This window comes from Pongo pygmaeus, chromosome 18, assembly GCF_028885625.2.
Source record: "Pongo pygmaeus isolate AG05252 chromosome 18, NHGRI_mPonPyg2-v2.0_pri, whole genome shotgun sequence".
Taxonomy (NCBI): domain Eukaryota; kingdom Metazoa; phylum Chordata; class Mammalia; order Primates; family Hominidae; genus Pongo; species Pongo pygmaeus.
The window spans coordinates 56,093,557-56,119,812 of NC_072391.2; positions in this window are offsets into that span (position 1 = coordinate 56,093,557).

The window sequence follows — 26,256 nt, forward strand, 5'->3', positions numbered from 1 at the left end:
AGTGGCCTTGCCAAAACTTCATATGACAGGGCAGTCTAGGATGCCTCAACCCAATGTCCCCTCCCACTCTCCTTCATTTGGGATCAGATTGCATAGTGTGCTGATGGTTTTCCAAGGTTTTCTAGGTCTTTCCTCATTTTCTCATACAAAGATATTTTCCTTGATAACATCCTTGAATGTTTAGTCTTGGATTAACACATTCTTTTAGAATGGTAGTTTTTATGAAGAGTAACTTTAACCTGAGAATTTAAGAGGGACTTGCAAAAAAGTGATTTCCATAATTTTATTTAAAAAATACATAATTTATGATGCCTTTAAGAAAGACTAATAAAAATTGTCTAAATTTTCCTTGTGGTTTTCCCTTATTATTTAGTTACAGTTTTCCACATTAAGGAAGTTGTTTCACTCGAAATCTGTTAAGTTTAATGAGTTGCCTTCAAGGACTGTTTAGTTTAAGCTTTATTGGTTGAAAGTACATTTTCTCAGAGGCCATTTTTTCAAGAAATCATTGATTTGGAACAAACTGAACAATGGAATTTTCCACAGCTTACTTAGCCTACAGTGAAGTAGCTAAGACTTTACTAGGCCTGGTCAATCTATCTCTTGGTCAATATCTATCTATCTATCTATTAGTTTATTATTTTAAAATATTGGTTGGTACAGTCTGGCAAATGTAGTATCTTTAGTTGGATTATCTTTATTTGGGATAATGTTCAAGACTGAGTTGTTAAAGTAAGTCTGAATTATTCCAAGGAAAAAGTTTGTCTGTCTGTCTGTCTATCTATCTATCTATCTATCTATCTATCTATTATTTTAAAATATTGGTTGGTACAGTCTGGCAAATGTAGTATTTTTAGTTGGATTATCTTAATTTGGAATAGTGTTCAAGGCTGAGTTGCTAAAGTAAATCTGAATTATTCCAAGGAAGAAGTTCTATCTATCTATCTATCTATCTATCTATCTATCTATCTATCTATCTATCTGTCTGTCTGTCTATCTATCTATCTATCTATCTGTTAGTTTATTATTTTAAAATATTGGTTGGCGCAATCTGGCAAATGTAGTATCTTTAGTTGGATTATCTTAATTTGGGATAATGTTCAAGACTGAGTTGCTAAAGTAAATCTGAATTATTCCAAGGAAGAAGTTCATACGACAATGAGAGTGGGTGTTGCTGTGGTAAAATTCTTCCTGCGCAGAGTTGATTAACGGTGAATACATGCTTGGCTAAGAGTGTCCTCCTCTCAGGTGGTCTCTGTAGACATGCTTACCCAAGTTCTAATGAAGCTTGAAATTAACATGGCTCTGTCAGTTTAATTCCTAGTGTCTGCTGGAGTCCTTGCAACACTGTCTTGTCAGTCCTAAGCAAGGGGCCAGTACATTTCTAGCAATGTCTCTTGCTGCTGGGAATTTTGTTAGAAGAAAAAGTAATATCCATATATGTAGTTGTATGTAATTTTCTTCAGCCTGGTATATTTATAGTGGCTGAGCAAAATTAATGTGTGTGTGTGTATTTGTGTGTGCGTGTGTGTGTGCGTATGATGGTTCTTAGAGTAGATAGATCTCAGTAAGTATTAAGTTGTTGTTGATGATGATGATAGTCTGTGCATAATATGTAAGAGTTCATTAACCATGTCTGCATGTGTTGTTTATTTCAATCCTAATTGTAACTCTGAGAATTAAATATAATTACCTATTTTACAAATGAAGGAGCTGAGAATCAAAGAGGTTAAGTGAGTTGAAAAAATCCTACAGCTAATAAGAGAACATAAATCAGGAAGACATGACTATTTCTAGCTTATTATCAAAAGACATCATTTCTGTTTTGATATAGCTTTGACTGTGATTGCAAAGTATATTCAAATAGACATTCTATGGTTTTGGATGGCCAATAATTGTTATAAAGTTTGAAGCTGAAAAATGCTTTTAGTGTTTATAACATGCTAATCAATGATCAGTTATTTTTATGTATATGATCTCACTTGGTCTTCATGATAACAGTTTGAGAACAAATCATTTCTATTTTTACAAAAACTAGGAGGTTTTCTAAAAATGGACTTCAATGTTTTCAGAAAATGTCAAATGTAAAGAACAAACGACTGTGGAAGATTAACTGCGTGTCAATATAGGTAATTTTATTGTATCATTGATCCCCTCAATCCCATGAGGTAGGCAGTACAGGTCATGATATCCCTAATTTTAGAGATTGAGTGTAGAAGAGGTAACCTGTCACTCTTGGATGGGGATGCCAGGAAACGACTCTGGCTAACTTATGAAAAAGGGATCACTCACTGGCAGGATATTGGGCAGCTCTGTGCTCTACTAAGACTCGTGAAAGGAGGGTTTTCTCCAAAACAGGAAGAGGACTCAGTCCTCAAATTAGAACTTACTGACAACTGCGATAGTTTGCCAGGGCATCATAGATAGAAGTGTATTGGATGCTCAGTTCTCCCTTCTCCCTTTTACTTAAAAAAAATTTAAACTCCAAAACTCATGTTTACCCAATTTCAAAGAGGAAAATTTCATGCTGTTTTTTTTTTTTTTTTTTGAGATAGGGTCTCATTCTTATCGCAGTGCAGTGGCGCCATCTCAACTCACTGCTACCTCTGCCTCCCCAGGTTCAAGTGATTCTCCTGCCTCAGCCTCCTGAGTAGCTGGGATTACAGGCACATGATACCATGCCTGGCTAATTTTTGTATTTTCAGTAGAGACGAGGTCTCACCATGTTGGCCAGGCTGGTTTCAAACTCCCAGCCTTAAGTAATCCGCCGGACTCAGCCTCCCGAAGTGCTGGGATTACAGGCATGAGCCACCACGCCCTGTTCCCGCCACCCCCCAACATCCCCACCTTTTAAAAAAGGAGAACTCAAAAGATTGATGTGCCCATTATCAAGTATCTGTGAATACCTACAGCTTGTGAAATTTAGCTTTAAGTTTTGTGGTGAGTACAAAGAAATAAAATATACCTTTGTTTAGCTTCCTTCAAGTTTCCCTTCATGAGTGCTGTGCTGTGCAAGGTGGGCAGCACTGAAACCACTATAGTGGCCGAAGCAGGTGATGAGTGGCTGAAACATTTTGGCAGCTAGTCATGCACTAGATTGGAGAGGTAACTAAACACAGAGATGAGGTTAAACTATTAAATCCCAAATGATATGAATGACTACATGGCTGAATGAATGACACAGAAAAACACCAAACCAACAAACCCATAATCTGTATTTAGGAGACAGATTATAGAGATCTTGAGTGCCAGCCCAAGGATGAATAGATTAATGCTGTAAACCATGCTTATTTTGTTAAAAAAAATTCTGTAATGGTTTGCTCTCTTGCACCACAAAATCCTTTTTCATTAATAATAGACTTCATTATTTAAATTTACTGCGGTAAATTTCAAATATCAAGCCTCTTGTGAATTATTACCAGTCTCTAAATAATAAGAGCTAACACTTATTAATGAGGATTTAAGATATGTAAACTATGTAATTTATTAATCTAATCCCAATACAATGCAATAAGTAATACATGTGAGTCCACATCACTGTGATAATATTCTCAAAGCATTCTACTTCCTTGGTCTTTCTTCATTATTATGAAATAATTGATCAGTTTGTCATATGATATATAATAAAATTAATAGTGACCCTGCCTGCCAGCAAAAACTTATATTTTACTTTTTTTACCTGTTTTCCCCTTTCCTCCATATCTTTCAACATTGACACTATGAAAATGAAATGCCATTCAAGATGAGATGCCATGTAGAATAGCATTATAGATTTGTCATCTAGCTAAATATCTTATAAAGTAATAAATACAACACTGCTACCCTTTTAATCTTTCTTCTTTAATTTTTATCCAACTCTGGATTTGAGTGTAAAACAGGCTGGTTGTACATAGAGCTAAAAATTGGGATGTAAAAATTTCCAATGAAATTATGACAGTTTTTTATATGGAGAAATATTTTAAATGTGTAAAAATAAACATATGTTATTTGATTTCAACATTGAATTACATCTGCTTGTGGCATATGATTCATGCGTACTGAATGCTGCTTTTGGCTTGGGTGATTATATGAAAGAATTTTGCTTATGTAACAGGGATATCTGTCTACTTAATAGGAGAATTATAAACGACTTTATCCAAGGAAAACACCTTAGGATGGAGGAGGAGTGGGCTTTAATAATGTATGCACACATTTCTGCCAATGATATAAATGTCCTCTTTTTTGTTGGAAGCTGGCCATGAGCAAAATTTGTTTCACATGACATTACATACCTTATTCAAATTTGCAGCCATAATCTTGTCAGAGTTGATTATCACATGATTGGAGCAGTAAAAAAAATGAATTGGGGTTTAAACTTTTATGAAAAAGCACTTATATTGTGGAATAAGACTTTTTAATGGAGTATAGACATTAAACAGACCTTATATTAGGCTCTGAAATTAATGGGTCACTGTATAACTTTCTAGTTTTCATAGCTTGATAAGATTAATGCTTGCTTATATAGCAAATTCAATGGCTCATTTAATTTCATATGAATGTTTAAAGTCAAATTGCTTTTGGATTAAGTCTAAACTCATTATTCATTTTAATGTCTGAAAGAACTTTCATTTTTCTTTCATTTTATTTAATCAAGTGCATCATCATTAAGTAAAGGCTAAGGACCTAGATAGCTAAAAATAATGTGAAAAGGAAATTTATTAATTTATATTGAAAAGGGACTTATTTGTTATGAAATTTATTTAATACTATACCATGCTTATGTATGGTGCTATTTCAGAGAAGATGAGATATTTATAGGCTTTTTATCATGCTTTAAAGCCCCATATTTAAAAGCGGCCTGTTTTTTTTGCCTATTATTCAATGTGCATTCTTTGAGCAAAAATTACTATTGACTTTTATTTACATATTTTTAATTCAGTCTCTTAGTCTACAAACATTTATTCAGAACCTACAATCTGTAAATCACTGACCAAGCACTATTAGGATTCACTGATAAAAACCATTGCATATCTGACTTGAAAGAGCTAATGCATCCCAATAGAAGGGAACTTTACTTCAAAGGCCTGTGGAGTTCTCATCTGTATGGTGAGGGGATTTTATTCAATGATGTCTACAGTCCCCTTGCATCCTCAAGTTCTGTAATCTCATGGCTATATCATCCTGTGGGTTATGGACAGAAAAGGAGAAAAAAATAAATTGACCTTCAAATTTACAGTATTGGTCATATTAATACATCAATTATAAACATAGAGACAACTATAATTATGAATTTCAGTATTCCTTTGAAATGTATAAAGCATATTGCCTTCTAGTTTATCATTTTATGTTGTACAAGTAACCATTATGATCTTCGGTTTGGATAACAGTTGTAATATGCATTTATTGATCATGTATTATATTTCTAGGATTTTGCCGAGTCCTATGAGAGCAGGAATGTGTTGGTCTGTCTTGGTCACTGTATTAGTCTGTTCTCATGCTGCTAATAAAGACATACCTGAGACTGGGTAATTTATAAAGGAAAGAGGTTTAATTGACTCACAGTCCCACATGGCTGGGGAGGCCTCATAATCATGGCAGAAAGTGAAGGAGGAGCAAAGTCATGTCTTACATGGTGGCAGGCAAGAGAAAGAATGAGAGCCAAGCAAAATGGGTTTCCCCTTATAAAACCATCAGATCTTGTGAGACTTAATCACTACCATGAGAACAGTATGGGGGAAACAGCCCTCGTGATTCAGTTATCTCCCACTGGGTCCCTCCCACAACACGTGGGAATTATGGGAGCTACAATTCAAGATGAGATTTGGGTGAGGACACAGCCAAATGATATCAGCCACTGTACTGTCCACATGGCCTATAATAGTGCTTGGCATAAGATGAGTGATCAATAAATATTTGTAAAGTGAATGAACAAAATAGTGAATGAAAGAGTGAAGGAACAAGTGAATGAATGCTCTTATTTCCTTTACTCTTCATGAATAACTGAATGCAGTAGGTATTTTATATGCATTTTATAGATAATGAAACTGAAATTTTGAAAGGTTAAGTGGCTTTCCCAGTTAATACAGGTAGGACAATATGGCTGAGTTGGAACCTCTGTTACTCTTTGTTCTTTCCGTCTTGATGCACACCAGAGATGCTGATTTTAAGATCACAGTGGTTCTCAACTTTGGCTATATATTTCAATCACCTAAACTACCCATGCCTGGATTCCACTGCAGACCAATTAAATCAGCATTGCTGAGAGGTTGGACCTGGGCTTATGCATTTTTAAAACTTTCTCACAGTTCTAATGTCTGCTAGGGTTTTGGTTCACTATGATCACAATCTCGACAATTGTATGAATAAAGACCATTAGCCTCCAAATTCCACTATTTAGAGACTGTAATTTATCTCTCTATATAATGCATTTGAGTTGGGATACCATAGCACCAGGATAAGAAGCTAGACAGCCAATGAAGTCTATTCACTAAGGCTGATTGGCCCCTCCTACTCACAGGTCTTGTGGTACAAGAGTTAAAATTACTAATTGGTGTATGTTTTAGCCTTATTTTCTCCTTATCTCCTTTCTTTCTTTCTTCTGTTAAATAAAAAATATTCTGACGCTTGTTAAAAGAAGGCAGAAAGACTTTTTTTCAAGACTATTGCAATAGGGGAGAAAGATCGAGCTTAGTTCCAAATACAACAAGGATAAGTGAGCATTTACGGCCAGTGAGCACAGCAAGAGGGTCGGTGGATGGAGAATTCTCAAGAGGAGACATCGGGGATAGTCAGATGCTTGCTAGACTGGCCTAACAGGTTTCTTGCTCAACAGAGGCCAAGGACTTAGACATCAAGGGTGGAGTATGGAGTATGAGGGACTTGATCAGATATCAAGAATGGAGAATTCTCCCCAAATTGACTTAGTAGAATTGTTGCTAAGGGCAGGCCAAGATCAAGGCTAGTTGAGATAAGCAGCCTAACTAAAGTACGGTCAAGGAGGGAGAGTTTTTCTCTTCCTTCCTTTCCCTCTCTCTTTTTTCCTTTCTCCCTTCCTTCCTCCCCGCCCCCACTTTTTTTCTCCTTTTCTTCCACTATTATTTTCTGTGCAAATCTAGGAGGAAAGACGTAAAACTTTGCCTTCAAAGAATATGATTTAGTGCAGTTCCTTCTGAATAGTCAAATCTACAAATGGTGAATCTGAGAATGCCAGAGATATATTGTAGTAGATTTCTCACCCAGATTGACCATCTCTCCCTAAATCATAAATACACTAAAGCCGCTGGTTCAGAGTTAATCTTGGCTCTTGACATCTTAAAAATCTCCAACACACCTGTTTGTAATCAACATCTGGAGAGCTAGAGATTTACTGAATGGGAATCCACAGGGAATGGAGTCTAGAAGTTTGTATTCTTTTTTCCAGGCACTCGCAGGTGATTCTTAGGAACAGGTCAGTGTAGAAAACATTAGTAAAACTCAGGGGTTCTTAAAAAAATATGATTCCCAGAGCAGTAGCACCTGGGAACTTGTTACAAAGGTAAACATTTCCTGATCTCTTTCAGAACCGCAGAATCAGAAACTCCAGGGTGGGGTCCAGCAATCTGTATTTTAACAAGCCCATCAGGTGCACACAAACATTTGAGAATCACTGATAATAGAAGATAGTTTTGTATTGGGTCCTAAGGAGATAGGAGCATATCCAGTGCTCACACTTTTCTGAGATCCAGCGGGTTAAAGCAAAAGCAAGTCAGCATTGCAGTTGTGGCAGTGGGAAGTCAGGGCGTGTATAGAAAGAAAGAAACTCAACAGGAAGGAGAGCTGTGGAAACTATCTAGACATTCTTCATCTGTGAGCAGGGAAAGAACTTGAGGCACCATCTACAGGAGTTACCTAGCAAGTGTGCTCATGTCTGTGGCTAGGCTGAGTGTGGTAAGAGGATGTTGATTTAGAGATGGTTTGAAACTAAATAAGAACATTATTTTAGAAGCAGGAGAGATCCAAAATATGGTGTGGCAATCAGCTAGGAAGTTGGTTATGGAGTGGCAAGGCCCGTATATCTGTAATACAGAATTTCTTAAACAGAAGAAAAAGAAGAATTTTGTGACATTTCTTATGAGAATTCTAATTCCCCTTCATCTCTTCCAACATAAAGAGTGGCACAGTGTGCTATTTTTTTCCTCAGGTATGTTGGCTTAGAGAAACATATTAGATAATGAATTATTCAGGGTGATTTCCTAGGCTGGCGGAGAGGCACACCTGTCTGAGATGCTTATAGATTTGATTAGATAACATTTGTCAGCTGCATCAGCCGCAGGTAACTCCTGACGAGAATTGTATTTCCCTGTAGGTAGTGGAACGAAGTGATGTTCCAAATTTCATGGGGTTGCCGAAGAGGCTTGCAGGAGTGTCATGCCTAAGAGGCTGTACAACAGTTGTCAAGATAATCAGACTATTTGCAATCACCATTTTCTGCTCTTTTTTTCCCCCTAAGTACCTAAATGGAAATGTAAGATAGCCAAGAAGAGAAGACACGTGTGTGTGCTATAAATAGATGATTTCCGGTCAAAATTTAATCGATTTATAGTTTTGTTGATAAATTCCTGTGAGTGCTTGTCCTCTCTTTCCCTCTCTTGTATGTCTTTGGGTGCAACTCTTGAATTATGAACACACAATGAGCCTTGCTTTTCCTGTCAAAAGCTTGTCTTCATATACCAAATTATAATACTTATACCTAGGAGATTTTCCATTTTGTGTAAAAGGTCTTTTATTTTAGAAATGTTTGCATTTTCTGAATATCTCTTTTGGAATTGCTTAAAAAATATATCTCCCAGAAAAGCCCAACTTTATTTATTGTGTTGGGTAGGAACATCTGTGGTTTTGCTCTTAGCATCATCAATGAAAAGGTAGAGCTTAAATCACAGTATGTGAGAAAGTATTTGAGAGACAGAGTACTTGGATTCAAATCCAGCTTCCCCACGGACAGGCCCTGGGAGACCTTAGGGAGGGTCCATGGCCTTCCCCAGATGGCACCAGTGGCTAGTTAAAACCAATGTTGTGATATTAAATATAATAATACATGCAAAGTGTTCTGGCTCAATGTTAATAGCTTTTCATAAATGATAGTTTAAAACTTTGGTAAAAGGTAGCAAGGTAGAGTGGGAAAAGTGTGAGGTGGGGATTTGGAAAAGCTGGCTGTAAAATCTTTGTAATTTCCCTCTAGTCCACAGTTTTGTTATTTGTGCTCAAAAGGGTTTGAATTCAGTGGTTTCTAGGAGCTGCTCCAATACTTGAATCTCAACATTCTATTAAAAGGACCCCAGGCCTACTTTGAGGAGAGAGAGAGAGAGCAAGAGAGAGAGTGCACATGTGCTTAACTAGCTGTTTCCTTCCTCCTCCCTTCTCTCTTTTACTTTCATTTTTCTTACTCTCTCCCCCGACCTGCCCATTACCTTCATACTACAATTGGCCCTTTGTGTCCACAGATTCTGCATCTGAGGATTCAATCAACCTCAGATGGAAAGTATCAAAACTACAACAATAGAAAATACAGTATTAACAATCATTTACATGGCATTTATATTGTATTAGGTAGTCTAAGTAATCTAGAAATAATTTAGAGTGTACGGTAGGGTGTGCACCATCTCCTTTCAGGGACTTGAGCATCTGGCAGATTTTGGTATCCTTGGGAGGTCCTTGAACCAACCTTGCATGGATACCGAGGGACAACTGTACATGTCTTTCCTTCTCTCCTTAGTGTGTCACCTCAACGTTTGTGACATCAGAGAGAAGCATCAATATAGAAAATTGAATTTCCTCCTAAAAGAACTTGTTCAGCAACCCCTTGTTACCAAGCCAGAAATTTCCACATTGTGCCTGGAACCATGCCATTGACAGACATTAAGATGACAGCAACTACTTGGGTCCATGAAATCAGGGGTTGTTGGGACTTTTGGATTTGCATCAGGGCTGAATAAGGTTGCTTCAGTTCGGAACTTCAAGTGGAGCTCAAAGTGCTGTGGTCAGTTCGGATGGTGAAAACATAAATCTTAGATCTCCATCATCCTAAGAGAAAGGGAAAAAAAACCTATCAGTTATTTGATGGATTCTTAGTATTAAGCCACAAGGGTATTGTTCAGATAATTATGTTTGAGTGTGTGCATTAGTCTGTTCTCACACTGCTATAAGGATACTACCAGAGACTGGGTAATTTATAAAGGAAAGAGGTTTAATTGACTCATGGTTCTGCAGGCTTTAACAGGAAGCATGGCTAGGAGGCCTCAGGAAACTTAAAATCATGGTAGAGGGCAAAGGGGAAGTAGCACATCTTACGTGGTGGCAGGTGAGAGCGTGTGCAGGAGGAACTGTCAAACACTTATAAAACCATCAGATCTCATGAGGACTCACTCACTATCATGAGAACAGCATGGGGGAACTGCCACCATGTTCCAATCACCTCCTACCAGTTCCCTCCCTCGACACATGGGGAGTATGGGGATTACAATGAAAGATGAAATTTGGGTGGGGACACAGAGCCAAACCATATCAGTGTGAGTGATTTGTAAACAAAAAATACGTGCACAACCACAGATGACTGGCTAAATAAAATGCCAGAATTGTGGAGCCATTAAAACATATGCAGTAGAAAGAAAACTAAGTGACTGTGAAAGATGATTAGGTAGGAAGTTAAATGGTATGTGCCACTCCCATGAGAACTGAAAATATGTCTGTATATGAGACTGTAGGTGATGAAAAGTTAGTAGGAATTATCTCCAAACTCTGACAGCTTGAACAAATTGATTGCTACACTTTCAGTATACAAACTTTTTAACTTTGAAAAGAGGGGTGGAAATGTTTGCCTTTGTGACAAAGACAAAACAAATGCCACACTCAGAGGTGCTGAACTCACACTCGTCAAGGAAATAATTTTGCAGACGAATCTGCACTGGATAAAAGGACATAGAAGGCAGCTCTATTCTTCAGCCAGATATCGCCCTGGGATTGAACTGACTCACTTTCCCAGTTCCCCTACTCTGAGCTCCTTGTTCAGTCCCCTGACCTTCTTTTATTTCTCTTGGTCAGAACTGAGCTACAGAATGGTGGATTCTGCCTTGAGCTTTGAAAGTGAGTCAAGGAGAGAATTAAGCAGCAATTCTAAGAGATAAACATACTAAGAAATATTGCCTAAGACTAAAAAAATTGCCCCCAGATTTTTCTCAAGTGCTGCAGAAATGAAAGCAGAAAATTGCTCTGTGCCATTTCTGGGGCCCACTGCTATTAGAGACAGATGATAAACCTCACCAAATTGGCACACCAGGCAACGGCTGGAGCAGATAGACATAGCTTGCCCTTTTTAAACAGAGCGAACATGGCAACAAGCTGATTGCAGCTAAATCAAACCCTCCCTCTGAGCTCTTTCTGGAGGCCATCCGTTGAGAGGAATAAATATAAATACGTATGTGGACGCATCTCATGTTCCTTTACTTAGATCCCTCCAAAAAGGGCAGACAGGATCTAAACAGCTTAAGCTTCCTCCTTCCTGCTTCACTGGAATGTGGTCTCAAATTACCCTGACTTTTAGGCAGATTTAGGGTTTCAGAGTCTCCCAGGAAGGCTCAGTATGCCCTCCTAATCAAACCTGAGTTTTAATCTTAGCTCCAATGTTTATTAGCTGAGTTATCCAAGCAGGTCCTCCCTTCCCTGGTCCTTAGTTTGAGGGATAACATGTATTACATTTTCTGTGTTACTTTCCCACCATTCCTGCAAACTAGATGAGTTATTTTGCTTCCTTTGTTTTTGGTAGTTGGATCTCCTTTAGTAAATGTGAAAAAGGGGTTGAGAGAAGGAGAGGCAGAGAGCCCAAAGAAAGAAGACGCGGAGAGTACAATAAAAGACCTTGAAAAGGTGGAATCATAAAGAGGTGAAAGAAAAGGGGGAGGAGAAAGAGAGAGGTAATAATAGGGTCTGGGGAGTTTGAGAAAGTCCAATAAGAGGGTATGGAGTGGCCACAAAATTCCCCAAAATAGGAATTGGTGGTGGAGAGTTCAGAAACACTAGTTTCAAAGCATAATGTGTAAAGTTATACCTATATTTGATATCCCTCAATTCCAGTGGTTCTGGCAGTACCACACAGGAATTGCATGTGCATAGCTGGGCTTTCCTAGGAATAAAAGTGACAATTTCCTTCATCAGGCACACTCCATTGGTATAAATCAAAATGTCTTAGATCAAATTTGTACCCCTACGGCATAATGTAAATGATGAAGGGAAGGGACCTCATTTTGTCATTTTCTTTTCAAATATCAACTTGTATTAAAGAAAACATTTTTCTCAATCACAGGTACAGATGTGAAGGAAGAGTGACATCTTGATGTCCTTTCTTTGATAAGTCCCCTCCCTTGGCAGCTTCCAGTATACTTTTAGGAACAAGCTTCAATTTATCTTTTACAGTGTGAGTCTGTGTCTTGGAGCCAGCAAAGCTGCATTTAAAAGTGTGCTTCCAGCTTGAGATTCTCAGAGGAGCAGCAAAGCAAAGAACAGAACATTGTCCTGAATGTCTGGAGAGCTCATGTGGCGGCTGAGCCATCAAATGTAACTGTTACCATCAGGATCCCTTGCATTTCAGTTTCCAAAACATTTCTTTTTCTTTTCTTTTCTTTCTTTTTTTTTTTTTTTTGAGACAGAGTCTCGCTCTGTCACCCAGGCTGGAGTGCAGTGGCATGATGTCGGCTCACTGCAACCTCCGCCTCCCGGGTTCAAGTGATTCTCCTGCCTCAGCCTCTCGAGTAGCTTGGGACTATAGGCATGTGCCACCATGCCTGGTTAATTTTTGTATTTTCAGTAGAGATGGGGTTTCACCATGTTGGCCAGGCTGGTCTCGAACTCCTGACCTCAGGTGATCCACCCACCGCAGCCTCCCAAATTGTTGGGATTACAGGTGTGAACCACCGCTCCTGGCCCCAAAACATTTCTAATAATCACTCACTGATTTGATATCCATCCATAACAATCCAGTGTGATAATTGGGGCAGGAATATTTTCTCCAATCTTATTTTACTGGTGAGTAAAGTGAGGCTTAAAGAAGTGAAGTAAATTGCTGGAGATGAAGGCACATACACGAGTCTGCTGACTTAAAACTATAAATGTAAAATTCTCAATACACTGAAAGGCACATAGTAGGTTCTTAATACTTTTTAATCTTCTTACCATATTGGCCACACCATATATATTTATATATGAATTGTTGAGCTATCACTAGCCAGTATTTAGTGACTTTATTTTCTGTTTCTGTGTTAAGTCTCTGATAGTTTCAGCAGCCCCTTGACAGAGAATTGACTTATGTTAGGGATGTTTCAATAGAGCCTGCTTTCCCAAGACCTTGTTGTTTTCTAGCTTTCCCATGGATATATTTTATGTGGCAGTTCTTGAAATGAGGGAGCTTTTGAAAAAGATAAAGGTAGAACCGTTGGTTCTATCTCGTTTTGTATCTATTGTGCCAGGGAAGGTTTATAATCCCTTCTCAGTATACACTTATAGTGCACGTCTGAAATAGTATCCCACAGGAGATGCTGCTGCTCCACGTCTGAGGTCACCTGCCCTGTGTGGGGCACACCACCATCAGCACCACCGTTTTTACAGTTACTTTGGAGCTGCTAGACTGGTTTTCTGTGTTGGTAAATTGCCTATATAAATCTTAATAAAAAGGATCTGTACAAAGAAAAAAAAAAAAAGAAAAAGATAAAGGTGCTATCATGGAGGAACTCAGACAGGATTCCCTGCATTGCTGTGCCTAACATCCAGATCATTGAGAATCACAATGCTGGTTCTCCAAGTGCTAAAAAATACCAGAAACCCTTACAGAATCTCTGTATTTTTTTTAAATGGTGGTGGTGGAGTTCAAAAGTTTGAGGCCACCTAGAATTCAAGCTTTCTATGTGGAACAGGTTTCTATTGTTATAATGTAGGAGTGCCTCACATATTAGAAACTAATGGTGTTTGAGAAAGAAGTAGGGGGAGACTACTTCTTTCCTCATCTGAGCAACCAGGGCACCATTTTATGGAATTTGTTATTAACAAGAATGTCATTGTCATGGTCATCATCTTCTGCTGCTTCTTTTCCACTTTCTCTTCCTCCTTCTAACCCTCCTCCTACTCTTCCTACTCCTGCTTTCCTCCTCTCCAATCCTCCATTTCTCTTGTTGCTTATATTAATTTTTAACTGATAAAAATAACATTTTTTAATTAAAAAATAAAACATATGTATGTATCATGTATAAAAGTTGTTTTGAAATATGTATACATTATAGAATGGCTAAATTGAGCTAATTAGCACATATGTTACCTCATATACTTATCATTTTGTTGTGTGAGAACACTTAGAATCTCACCACAAACTCTTAGCAATTTTCAGGACTACAATACATTGTTATTAACTATAGTTACCTGTTGTACATTAGATCTCTTGAAGTTACTTCTCTTATCTAACTGAAATCTAATATTCTTTTGTTTGCTTGTTTGTTTTGAGACAGGTTCTCACTCTGGTATTCTTTAACTAACATCTCCCCAACACCCACTCACCCTCCCCAGCTCCTGGTAACCACCATTCCACTCTCTACTTCTATGAGTTCAATTTTTTAATATTCCATATATTAGTGAGATCATGCGGTATTTGTCTTTCTGTGCCTAGCTTATTTCACTTAAAATAATGTCCTCCAGGTTTATCCATGTTACAAATCAGGGGTCTCCAACCCCTAGGCCATGAACCGGTACTGGTCTGTGGCCTGTTAGAAACTGGGCTGCACAGCAGGAGGAGGGTGAGCGACGGGTGAGCGAGTGAAGCTTCATCTGTATTTATAGCTACTCCACATTGCTCACATTACTGCCTGATTCCTGCCTACTGTTAGATCAGCAATGGCATTAGATTCTTACAGGAGTGTGAACCCTATTGTGAACTGTGCATGCCACAGATCTAGGTAGCACACTCGTTATGAGAATCTAATGCTTGCTTGATGATCTGTCACTGTCGCCCATCACCCCCAGATGGGGCCATCTAGTTCCAGGAAAACAAGCTCAGGGCTCCCACTAATTCTACATTATGGTGAGTTGTATAATTATTTCATTATATATTACAATGTAATAGTAATAAAGTGCACAATAAATGAAATGTACTTGAATCATCCCCAAAGCATCCCCTCTCCCTGCCTCCCCTGCCCCCAACCTCCACAAAAACCAGTCCCTGGTACCAAAACGGTTGGGAACTGCTGTTGAAAATAACAGGATTTTCTTTTTTTTAAAAAAGGCTGAATATTATTCCATTGTTCATATATACCACATTTTCTTTATCCATGCATCTGTTGATGGACACTTAGGTTGATTGCATATCTTGGCTATTGTGAATAGTGCTGCAATAAACATGGGAGTACAGATATATCTTTGATATACTGATTTCATTTCTTTGGATAAATACCCAATAGTGGGATTGTTGGATCATAGGGTAGTTCTATTTTGTTTTCTGAGGAACTTCCATGTTATTTTTCATAGTGCCTATACTAATTTACATTCCCACCAACAGTGTGCAAGTCTTCTCTCTTGTCCACATCCGTGTCAACACTTCTTTTTTGTCTTTTTGATAATAGCCATTCTAACAAGTGTGAGGTGATATCTCATTATGGTTTTAACGTGCATTTCTCTGATGATGTGATGTTCAGTATTTTTTATATACCCATTGGTCACTTGCATGTCATCCTTTGAAGAAATGTCTATTCAGATCCTCTGTCCATTTTTAAATAATTGGGTTGTTTTCTTGCTATTGTTTGAATTTTTTGTATATTTTTGATATTAACTTCTTTTCAGATGTATGGTTTGCTCATATTTTCTCTCATCTCTTAGATTGTGCCTTCATCTGATTGTTTCCTTTGCTATGCAGAAGCTTTTAATTTGATGCAATCCTAGATTTGCTTTGGAGCTTTTCCTCTGTTTTCTTCTAGTAGTTTCATAGTTCCAGGTCTGTTTGTTTTTTATTTTTTTTTGAGATAGGGTCTCACTCTGTTGCCCAGGCTGGAGTGCAGTGCTGCGATCATGGCTCACTGCAACCTTGACCTCCTGGGCTAAGGCAATCCTCCCACCACAGCCTCCCAAGTTGCTGGGAGTGCAGGTACACAACCCTGCACCTAGCTAATTTTTTGTATTTTTTTATGGAGACAGGGTTTCCCTGTGTTGCCCATGCTGGTCTTGATCTCCTGAGCTCAAGTGATCTGCCTGCCTTGGTTTCCCAAAGTGTTAGGATTACAGGCATGAGCCACCATGTCCAGCCAGTTCCAGGTTTTACATTTAAGTCTTTGATCAATTTTGAGTTAATTGTTGTATATGGTGTGAGATAAGGGTTGGTCTCATTACATTTTTCTGCATGTGGGTATCCAGTTGTATCATTTTTTTTTTTTTTTTTTTTTTTTTGAGACGAAGTTTTGCTCTTATTGCCCAGGCTGGAGCGCAATGGAGCGATCTTGGCTCACTGCAACCTCCGCCTCACGGGTTCAAAGGATTCTACTGCCTCAGTAGAATCTCCCGAGTAGCTGGGATTACAGGTGCCTGCCACCATGGCCAGCTAACTTTTGTATATTTAGTAGAGACGGGGTTTCACCATGTTGACCAGGCTGGTCTTGAACTTCTGACCTCAGGTAGTCCACCCGCCTCGGCCTCCCAAAGTGCTGGATTACAGGCGTGAGCCACCGCGCCCAGCCTTGTCTTTTGTTTTTAATACTGAGAGTGTTAACAAAATAGTGAAGACTAGTTTAGAGATTCATTATTATAGTAACAGTGTCAAGAGTCACTTGTAGTGGCATCAGCTGTCTGGTGACTGTTTTTGTTGCGTGTCAGTGGTGGAGACGTCTCCAGACTATCCCTACCAAATGATGTTGGCTGTGTTTTATAGCTAAGTGGCCTCCCTTGGTTCCTGCCCGTTTTCTTAGCTTTGTTCTCAACTCTCTGTTGATTCTATGAAGTATAGTATATACTTACAATAAGTTCTTTTCTATGTTTTAAGTTAGAATTGATTCTTCTTGTATGTAATCAAGAAAACTGACAGGTAGAGTGACTAACAGCAATTTCTGTACTTTCCTATCTGCCTATCCTTATTTGACTTACCCTACAAGGACTGATTTACATTTCAGCTCTTGAATGGAACCTTCCCAGACTAATTCATTTCCACATTGATTTTGTGCTCTCTGAGTCTGTGTGGCCTTATACTACTTAACATTTTATCATGTGATAACTGGTAATTTTTTCTAACTGAATTAAAGTAATTTATTTCAAATTCAAAATTCCATCAAAAGCTCCTCAAGGGCAGGTTCTTTTTTTTGTCCTTCCAACTCCCATTTTTCTCCTTTTCCTCTCTCCCCGGTGAAACTTTTTATGAGACTAAGCACAGCAAAGGTCAGGTCAGAAAATACTTTTTTTTTTTTTTTAATTGATATATGTCATAGTGCTTTGTTGATTAACAAAACATTAAATCAAGCTTGTGTAGTCCTGTGTTGAAACCTTCTATGTTTAGGTTTATATCTGAACAAGGATAATATAAGAAACTGACAGGCTTGAGTATGAACTTTGAAGCCAACAGACTGGACTTGACCTTGGAAAGCTTTAACATTTTCTAGCTATATGGCTTTAGACTGGCTTTAATTTGCTCGCCCATAACATGGTTTCTACAACATTTTTCTTGCAATCCAGGATGGAAAGAGGATTAAGTAAAGTAATAATAATAAAGTCAAGCACCTGATGCTTGTCAAGTCAAGAGCTTAGTAAATTCTGGTCCTCTTTGTTGATGAATGTATTTATCATCCATCTGATGTGTCTTATCAGAAAATTAATGACTTCATAGAATGAGTTAATAGAACTAAAATATTAAAAGCAAGAGAGGTGAAAGTTCTACTGTCCATCAGCCCTTCTTGTCTACCTACAGTATGCATTTTTGGGGTCCTTTAGGTAGGATGTTGACAGACTAGAACATTTTCAGGGATGAGGAATCAGGATATTAGAGAATTGCCCTGTGGAGAACGAGTCTCGCTTAATGTTAGCCTAGAAGTAACATCTGCAAACAGCTTTTTTTTGTTGGGGGTATATGAATGGTTATCTTCTGTTCTGCCATCTTGGTGACATCACTTTTTTTTTTTTTGGAGACGGAGTCTCACTCTGCAGCCCAAGCTGGAGTGCAATGGCAAGATCTTGGCTCACTGCAACCTCTGCCTCCCAGGCTCCCATTCTCATGCCTTAGCCTCTTGAGTGGCTGGGACTACAGGCATGTGCCACCACATCTGGCTAATTTTTTTGTAATTTAGTAGAGACAAGGTTTCACCATGTTGCCCAGGGTGGAACATCACTCTTTAGATGCTTTATTGTTTCATCTTTCATGTGTAGGTCTGTGACTCTCCTAGAATTAATATTGTCTATTGTATGAAGTAGGGAGTCAAGGTTCTGTTTTTCTTATTTTCATAGGAATATCCAATTGACTCAGCCACATGTTCAAAGGCCATTCTTTACCTATAGAACCTCAATGGCATCTTTGTCCATATTTGTGTGGACTGGTTTCTTATCTCTCTATTTTATCGTATTCATCTTTTTGTCTGTTCTCAAACTAATACCTCACTGGTAGGTCTAACACATGTTTTAATATCTGGTAGTGTACATTTTCTAGCTTGTTATTTCTCAAGTACTGATAATCTTATAATAAAATGAATTTTATGATTAAACTTGTATGAGTCAATTTTGATTGCCACCAAGAACCTTGATATAGGAATCAAGTCCTCTTTAAACCAAAGCCTACACCTAATCGTCAGCTCAAATTCATCTCTTCTACTTGAAATAAACATTAGTATTAGTAGATGAGTTAGTGTACTTAGAAAGATCTAATGAAAGATACTCTGGTTCCCTAGGAACCTTGTGGGTCATCATATGTAGGAGAAATAAGGTCGTGTGTGTGTGTGTGCGTGCATGGGTGTGTGTATGATTTAAAATATAAGTTTCATTTTTTTTTAACTGAGACTCAGAAAATTCAATCAGCATTATCCAGGTTAGTTTTCTCATGTGAATGATAGACATAATACTTGTCACTTGTAGATGATAAAATTAGCCACTTATTTAAAATACTTCTCATAAGTAGATGTTTAAAAATATTCACTAGTGTTCATTTATTTTAAATTTTTTTTGAGGTGGAATCTTACTCTGTCACCCAGGCTGGAGTGCAGTGGCACGATCTTGGCTCACTGCAACCTCCGTCTCCTGGGTTCAAGCAATTCTTCCTTGGCTTCCCGAGTTGCTGGGATTACACGTGTGTGCCACCACACCCAGCTAATTTTTGTATTTTTAATAGAGATGGGGTTTCACTATGTTGGCTAGGCTGGTCTCGAACTCCTGACCTCAGGTGATCTGCCCGCCTTAGCCTCCCAAAGTGCTGGGATTATAGGTGTGAGCCACCGCACTTGGCCTGATGTTCATTTATTGCATCCACTTATGTGAATCTATGTACAAAATCTCTGATGTAACAATACAAAGTCAAACAAACCAGGGAATTAAGGCCAGGTGAAATCAATGCCCATAGTTTTTGTTGCTCTAAAGTGGGTGGAAATCTCTTTAGCCAATTGAAATAAGTTACCCATTGCAGATTCTGGTTAGGACTGACACAAAATTAAGTTTTTCAGGTATGTTGAACAGTTAAGTACTGGTAACATTTATGTTCCAGATGAGTGATTTCCAAAATGCTCTGGAGAGCTCTAGCATTCTCTAGAAAGCCTCAGAGATTGTCAAAGAGAGGAGGTGATGGAAGGGGCCCAGCAAGCCTGACTCTTGCTCTGTCAGAGCTCTTCATCTTCTCTTTAAATTAATGCCTGAATCATGTCATTCAGACCACACAGTTTGCTCATGACAGTGGACTCAGTGATCAAAGTTGATTTATCTTCCTTTTCATTTGTGCAAACCCAAGTGTTGTGCTTCACTGAGTACTCATCTCTACTGTGTGTATCTTGAGAGGGTCTATGATTTGTATAGTCTTTGGTTACCCCTCATGATGGGTTCAGTCAGGTGAGGATTTACTGTAGGCTGAATGACATCTTCTCCTTGAGTTTGGTCTTTGTTGATTTGCGAGGGCACCCTGTTCTTTTTTCCTACTTTGGCATTGACTCCCTCTCTCCACAGAGTTGGATGTTGGTGTCTCTTAGGAGCTTAGTATGTGATTCTAAATTCAGATGATCAGATAGCTAAGAAAGTGCTAATAGCTTATGCTTTCATGAAATATGCTTTTTTGTTTTCTGTACATAATTGCCTTTGTATTTTTCTCCCCTTATCCCCAACTGACAGTGTTTTAATTAAAAGTTGAGGGGAGAGAACATAAGGAAGTCTGTGGAGGAACATTCTTGCTTTTTGTTTAATCCTATTCTGCCAAACAATGCTTTAAGCCTTCTGGTAAGCAAGTAGAGAGTCAAAAATGAGAAAAAGCCCAAAACAGCATGTTTTTAAAAAAAGATTTTGCTTATTCTCATCTTTTAAGAAAAGACTTAGAATTCAAATACTTTTATTCTCTCAATTCTATTGCTTCAAGAAATGAAAAGAAGCACTGAATCTTCTTATTCCTGAATCAAATAAAAATAGTCCAATCATATATGTTAACACACACATATATAAACATTTATATTTATATATAATATGTCATATGTGTAATTTTTGAATTGCAGATTCAGTAAGGAACCTAATTTAAATCAAATATGAAATCCAAGCCTGAATCCAGTTGATTAAATTAAAAACAAAGGCATATCCCATAAACTAAAAGTTTAACAGTTCTACTAACTACCCAGGTTGCTTCTTGGGATTTTTCTCTTTCTTCTAAAATTCACATTCTGCAAATTGTTTCCTAAATGGATGCTTCTTTGTATTACTGTTCATAGGAATACACAAGGGAAGAATACATCATTTTATTTCCTCCATCAGGTGGTTTTCTCTGTTCAATTCTGCAGAAAAATAGAAGCTGCAAGATAACTAGAAATTTATTTCTATCCTCACTGTCATAACCTTACTCACTTCTAGCTCTTCTCTGCAAGTTATACACATCTCTCTCTAGTGTGATCTTCTTCCTGACATTATTCCTGATCCGTGTTTCCAAGGATAGAAGGAGACATGCATAGAAGCCATGTGCCTTCTCCTAGAAGTATATTAGGTTGACTTTTGTCACATGTTTCTTTTTGTGATTCAGGGTCATTAAAGGCTTCTTTAGCCTAATGTTTATTTCCCAAAGTTGAGTCAGTCCATAAATGGTCTTTGCAAATCAGGCAAGAGATGGAAGAAATAAAAGCTATTTTAAGAATTTCTTCTTTCTATGGGTACAGATATTATTAAAGACTTTACCAGATTTCACCATCGTCTATTTTGGGGACTCTATTATTTGCATAGGAATCGTTCTTTTGACATCAGTCCACGATACAGTTAAGATACTTGGTGATCTTGCTACCAACACGAGAAGGCTATTTCTTTCACGCCCTAGGGAAAGTCAGTTTACTAGATAAAAATAACAGAAATAGAGATTATGAATGAATTGTTTCAGAACTTTTTTTATTCTAAATGCTTATAAAATGATCTAGACTGGACGCAGTGGCTCACGCCTGTAATCCCAGCACTTTGGGAGGCTTAGGCGGGCAGATCACGAGGTCAGGAGATTGAGACCATCCTGGTTAACATGGTGAAACCCTGTCTCTACTAAAAATATAAAAAATTAGCCAGGCATGGTGGCATGCACCTGTAGTCCCAGCTACTCAGGAGGCTGAGGCAGGACAATCGCTTGAACCCAGGAGCAGAGGTTGCAGTGAGCCGAGATAGCACCACTGCACTCCAGCCTGGGTGAGACTCCAGAGACTCCGCCTCAAAAAAAAAAAAAAAATTCTTATTGAACTTCTCTATTGCTCAATGATGTAAGAGATAGAACTGAAATGGGCATGGGAGTTCTCTTTAAAATTAATCTTTCTGCAGGAATAGAAAGCCCTAAATCTCAGTCACTAAGCACACATCTAAAAAACTGTTCACAGGAAAAAAACTGAATTGTAAGAGATGAGGATATATCAAAAGGACTGACTGGCAGTAAGGCTGAATAGAAGAAATTTGTCTTGGGTTCTCACTACCTTATTTCTGGGTTACATACTATACTGGTCATTTGTCTATTTGTCATAGATTGATTTCCTGACCAGTTCTGCCCTGCTGTGCATTCTGCTTCACTTCATTTTTCATGATTCTTTTGCTCTTGGTTTCTAGGCAGGTTTCTCAGTGGAGGCATGAGCACAGAGCCAGATGCCAAGGAGAGGGAGAAGCCAAAGATTACTCTTTTCACTCTGTCTTAGGGGTTGTCTTTGGTACCAGGTACGTCAGATTCATGGTTCAAGATTCTGTTGATTGGGCCTCTGTGCTTCCAGTTTTCATCAGGTGGCTTCAGCTGTTGGACTCCAATAACATTGCCACATTTCTTTGTCCCTCCAACTCCTATTGTTGGAGGTATCTTCAACTGGTATCTTCCTATTGTTTCTAATGTCTGACTTGCTTCACCATCTTCTATTTGGCTTCTTAGCTCTTTCATTACTTATCTAAACAATTCCCTGTATTGAATTCCCTCTGTTTGAAATACTTAGAGTAGTTTCTATTTTCTGGCTGGACCTTGACTTATAGACTCTCCCTTTCTTTCACTACTTTTTTCTTTCTTTCTTTTTTTTTTTTTTTTTTTTCTGTAAGAACATGTTTCTTGATTGATACCTGCCTGTCAATATCACATTCTTTATTCATTTTAAAGCTATTTATGGGTGTTTGTGTGTCTGATGACTTCTAGAACACATTTATTTCTTTTTTTCTTTCTTGAGATGGAGTCTTACTCTGTCGCCCAGGCTGGAGTGCAGTGGCACGATCTTGGCTCATTGCAACCTCCACCTCCTGGTTTTGAGCGATTATCCTGCCTCAGCCTTCCAACTAGCTGGGACTACAGGCGTGTGCACCTGGCTAATTTTTGTATTTTTAGTAGAGATGGGGTTTCACCATGTTGGCCAGGCTGGTCTCAAACTACTGACCTCAAGTGATCCACTCGCCTCGGCCTCCCAAAGTGCTGGGATTACAGGTGTGAGCCACCGTGCCTGGGCAGAACATGTTTATTTCTTAAGAACAAAACAGGTAAAGAACACAGGATTCAGATTGCAAACCTAACAGGTGGCTGGACAAGCCATTTGCATCTGACTCTCAATTTTCTCAGCTGAAACATGTGAAAATTCCCATTAAGAATTATTTTAGCTTACATTTTTGAAAGTGAAAAAAACATTGCTTTTTTCAGACTAAATGATAAATGCCACAAGCTTGGGAGTCCTTTGTTTATTCTTACTTAGCAGCACTATTAACTGTCTTAGTCCTAGTAGGTAATCATTTTAAGGTGAAATTTGGAACAAAGGAGCTATTGATACATTTCAGATAAATATATAAGCTGTCTCTGACTGTAACTTTTATTCTATTTGAAGTGGGGGAGATTATGGGCCTTTTCCCTAAGTCTAATTGATGGGTACTTCCTGCCTAGATTCTGGTCAGAGGCATTTGAGAGGAAGGCAGATGAAACTCTTTTTATCCTATTTTCAAGACTGTTAAGTAGCCATTGCCAGATCTAAACCCTGGAAGGGACATTTAAAGTGAAGATATTTATTATTTGTATTAAGAAATATCCCTGTATTCATCCACTCCTCAATACCTTAAAGCCCCTAAGTCCTGATTCTCCAACTTTAGTAACATGAAAATCATCTTTAAATAATATGAAATATTCAGAATCTCAAGCTTGAATCACTGAGGTTTAGATCTAGAAGTTCTAGGTGGGGCCTAGCAATCTGCATGTTCACGAATTCTCTGGTACTACAAATGCAGATTTTCTGCAGATGACACTTAACCACTCTGTACAGTAGGACTTAGTTACATTCCTATAGAGAGTATTTCTCAGAAAGGCCCAGATGCTTTTGCTAATTAATTTACCTTCAACATTGTTGTTGTTTTTTCATAGTCTGCCTCAATCCCTGTTCTCTCAACAGCTCTAATTCTCACAATCAGCCTCTTTTAAAGACATTCCTATTTCTATATAGTGGTCATTTGAGGAGCTATGGGGGCAACTGCTAAGGAAGTTAGCATTAGATTAGACCCTGAAACGTTGTATTATTCAAAGAATGGTCTGTCTTATATGAAGAATATAAGACAATTTGGCCAGGCATGGTGGCTCATGCCTGTAATCCCAGTGCTTTGGGAGGCTGAGATGGAAGAATTCCTTGAGGCCAGGAGTCTGAGACCACCCTTGGCAACATAGTGAGACCCCACCTCTACATAAAATAAAACAATTAGTTCGGTATGGTGGCATATGCCTATAACCCAGCTACTTGGGAGGTTGAGATGGGATGGTAGCTTAAGCCCAGGAGTTTGAGGTTACAGTAAGCTATGATTGTGCCACTGCACTCTGGCCTGGGCAATAGAGCGAGACCCTGTCTCTTAAAAAAAAAAAAAAAGAAAAAGAACATAAGACAATTAGATTCTTGTGAAAGCCCTAGACTAAGGAATAAGACAAGAAAAGTAAATGAGCTGTATAAACATACAAAGGCAAGAAAAAACTAGCATCTGCAGATGACATAATTTATCAATAAAATAGAAGAGAATTAACTGAAAACTTTTATAAATAATAAATGAGGAAGATGACCAATAAAAATATATTTACAAAAAATTTTACAATTATGTTTGTTGGACTTAGTTGGCTGCATGTAATTTTTGCAATAATGTTTGCCATAATTATTGACACACTTGTAGTGATAAATATTTGTTTCTTTTATTCATTTATCCATCCACCTATAAATTTATCACAGGTTAATGCCAAAACAGATCCTGAGGTAGTGATGAGTGGTGATGCAATCAACATGCATTCATTTAGTAGTTAAAGGGATAGGGAAAAAGGAAGTGAATGAGGTGCAGATGGAGGGCATTCAAAGGAAAGTGGCCACTGATTGACAATAAACCACAAGTGATACAGCCAACTGTTCAGCAGATTAAATTGCTCATGATCACAGAATGCTTTTGGAGAGAGAGACTGTGCTTTAGAATGATACTTTGGAGGAATAAAGGATAAGATAATTTATTCACAGTCTCCTCATGTACTGTCTCTCATTGGTCATTTTTTAAAATTTATTTTTAATTTTTGTAGGTACATAATAGGCATATATATATGTATATATATATAGAGAGAGAGAGAGAGAGAGAGAGTACATGAGATGTTTTGATACAGGCATTCAGTGTATAATAATCACATCATGAAGAATGGGGTATTCATCCCCTCAAGCATTTATCCTTTGTGGTACAAACAATCTAAGTATACTCTTTTAGTTATTTTAATGTGCACAATTAAGTTATTGGCTATAGTCACCCTGTTGTGCTATCAAATAGTAGGTCTTATTCATTTTTTCTATTTTTTTTTTGTACCCATGAATCACCCCCAACTCCTCCCTCCACTACCCTTTCCAACCTCTGGTAACCATCCTTCTACTCTCTGTGTCCTCGAGTTCAATTGTTTTGATGTTTAGATCCTACAAATAAGTGAGAAAATGAGATGTTTGTCTTTCTGTAACTGGCTTATTTCACTTAATGTAATGTTGTCCAGTTCCATTCATGTTCTTGCAAATGACAGACTCTCATTCTTTTTATGGCTGAATAGTACTCCATTGTGTATAAGTACTACATTTTCTTTGTCCACTCATCTGATGATGGGCATTCAGGTTGCTTCCAAATCTTGGCTGAGTGAAGAGTGCTGTGACAAACTGGACTGCAGATATCTCTTCAATATACTGATTTCTCTTCCTTTGGGTATATATCCAGCAGTGGGATTGCTCTGCCATATGGTAGCTCTATTTTTAGTTTTTTGAGGAACGTTCAAACTGTTCTTCATAGAGTACTAATTTACACTCCCACCAACAGTGTATTAGGGTTCTCTTTTCTCTAAATCTTTGCCAGCATTTGTTATTGCCCATCTCTTGGATGTAAACCATTTTAACTGGGGTGAGATTATATCTCACTGTAGTTTTGATTTGCGTTTCTCTGATGATCAGTGACGTTGAGCACCTTGTCACATGCCTGCTTTTTTTTGTTGTTGTTGTTTGAGATGGAGTTTCACTCTTGTTGCCCAGGCTAGAGTGCAATGGAGCGATTTTGGCTCACTGCAACCTCCGCCCCTCAGGTTCAAGCGATTCTCCTGCCTCAGCCTCC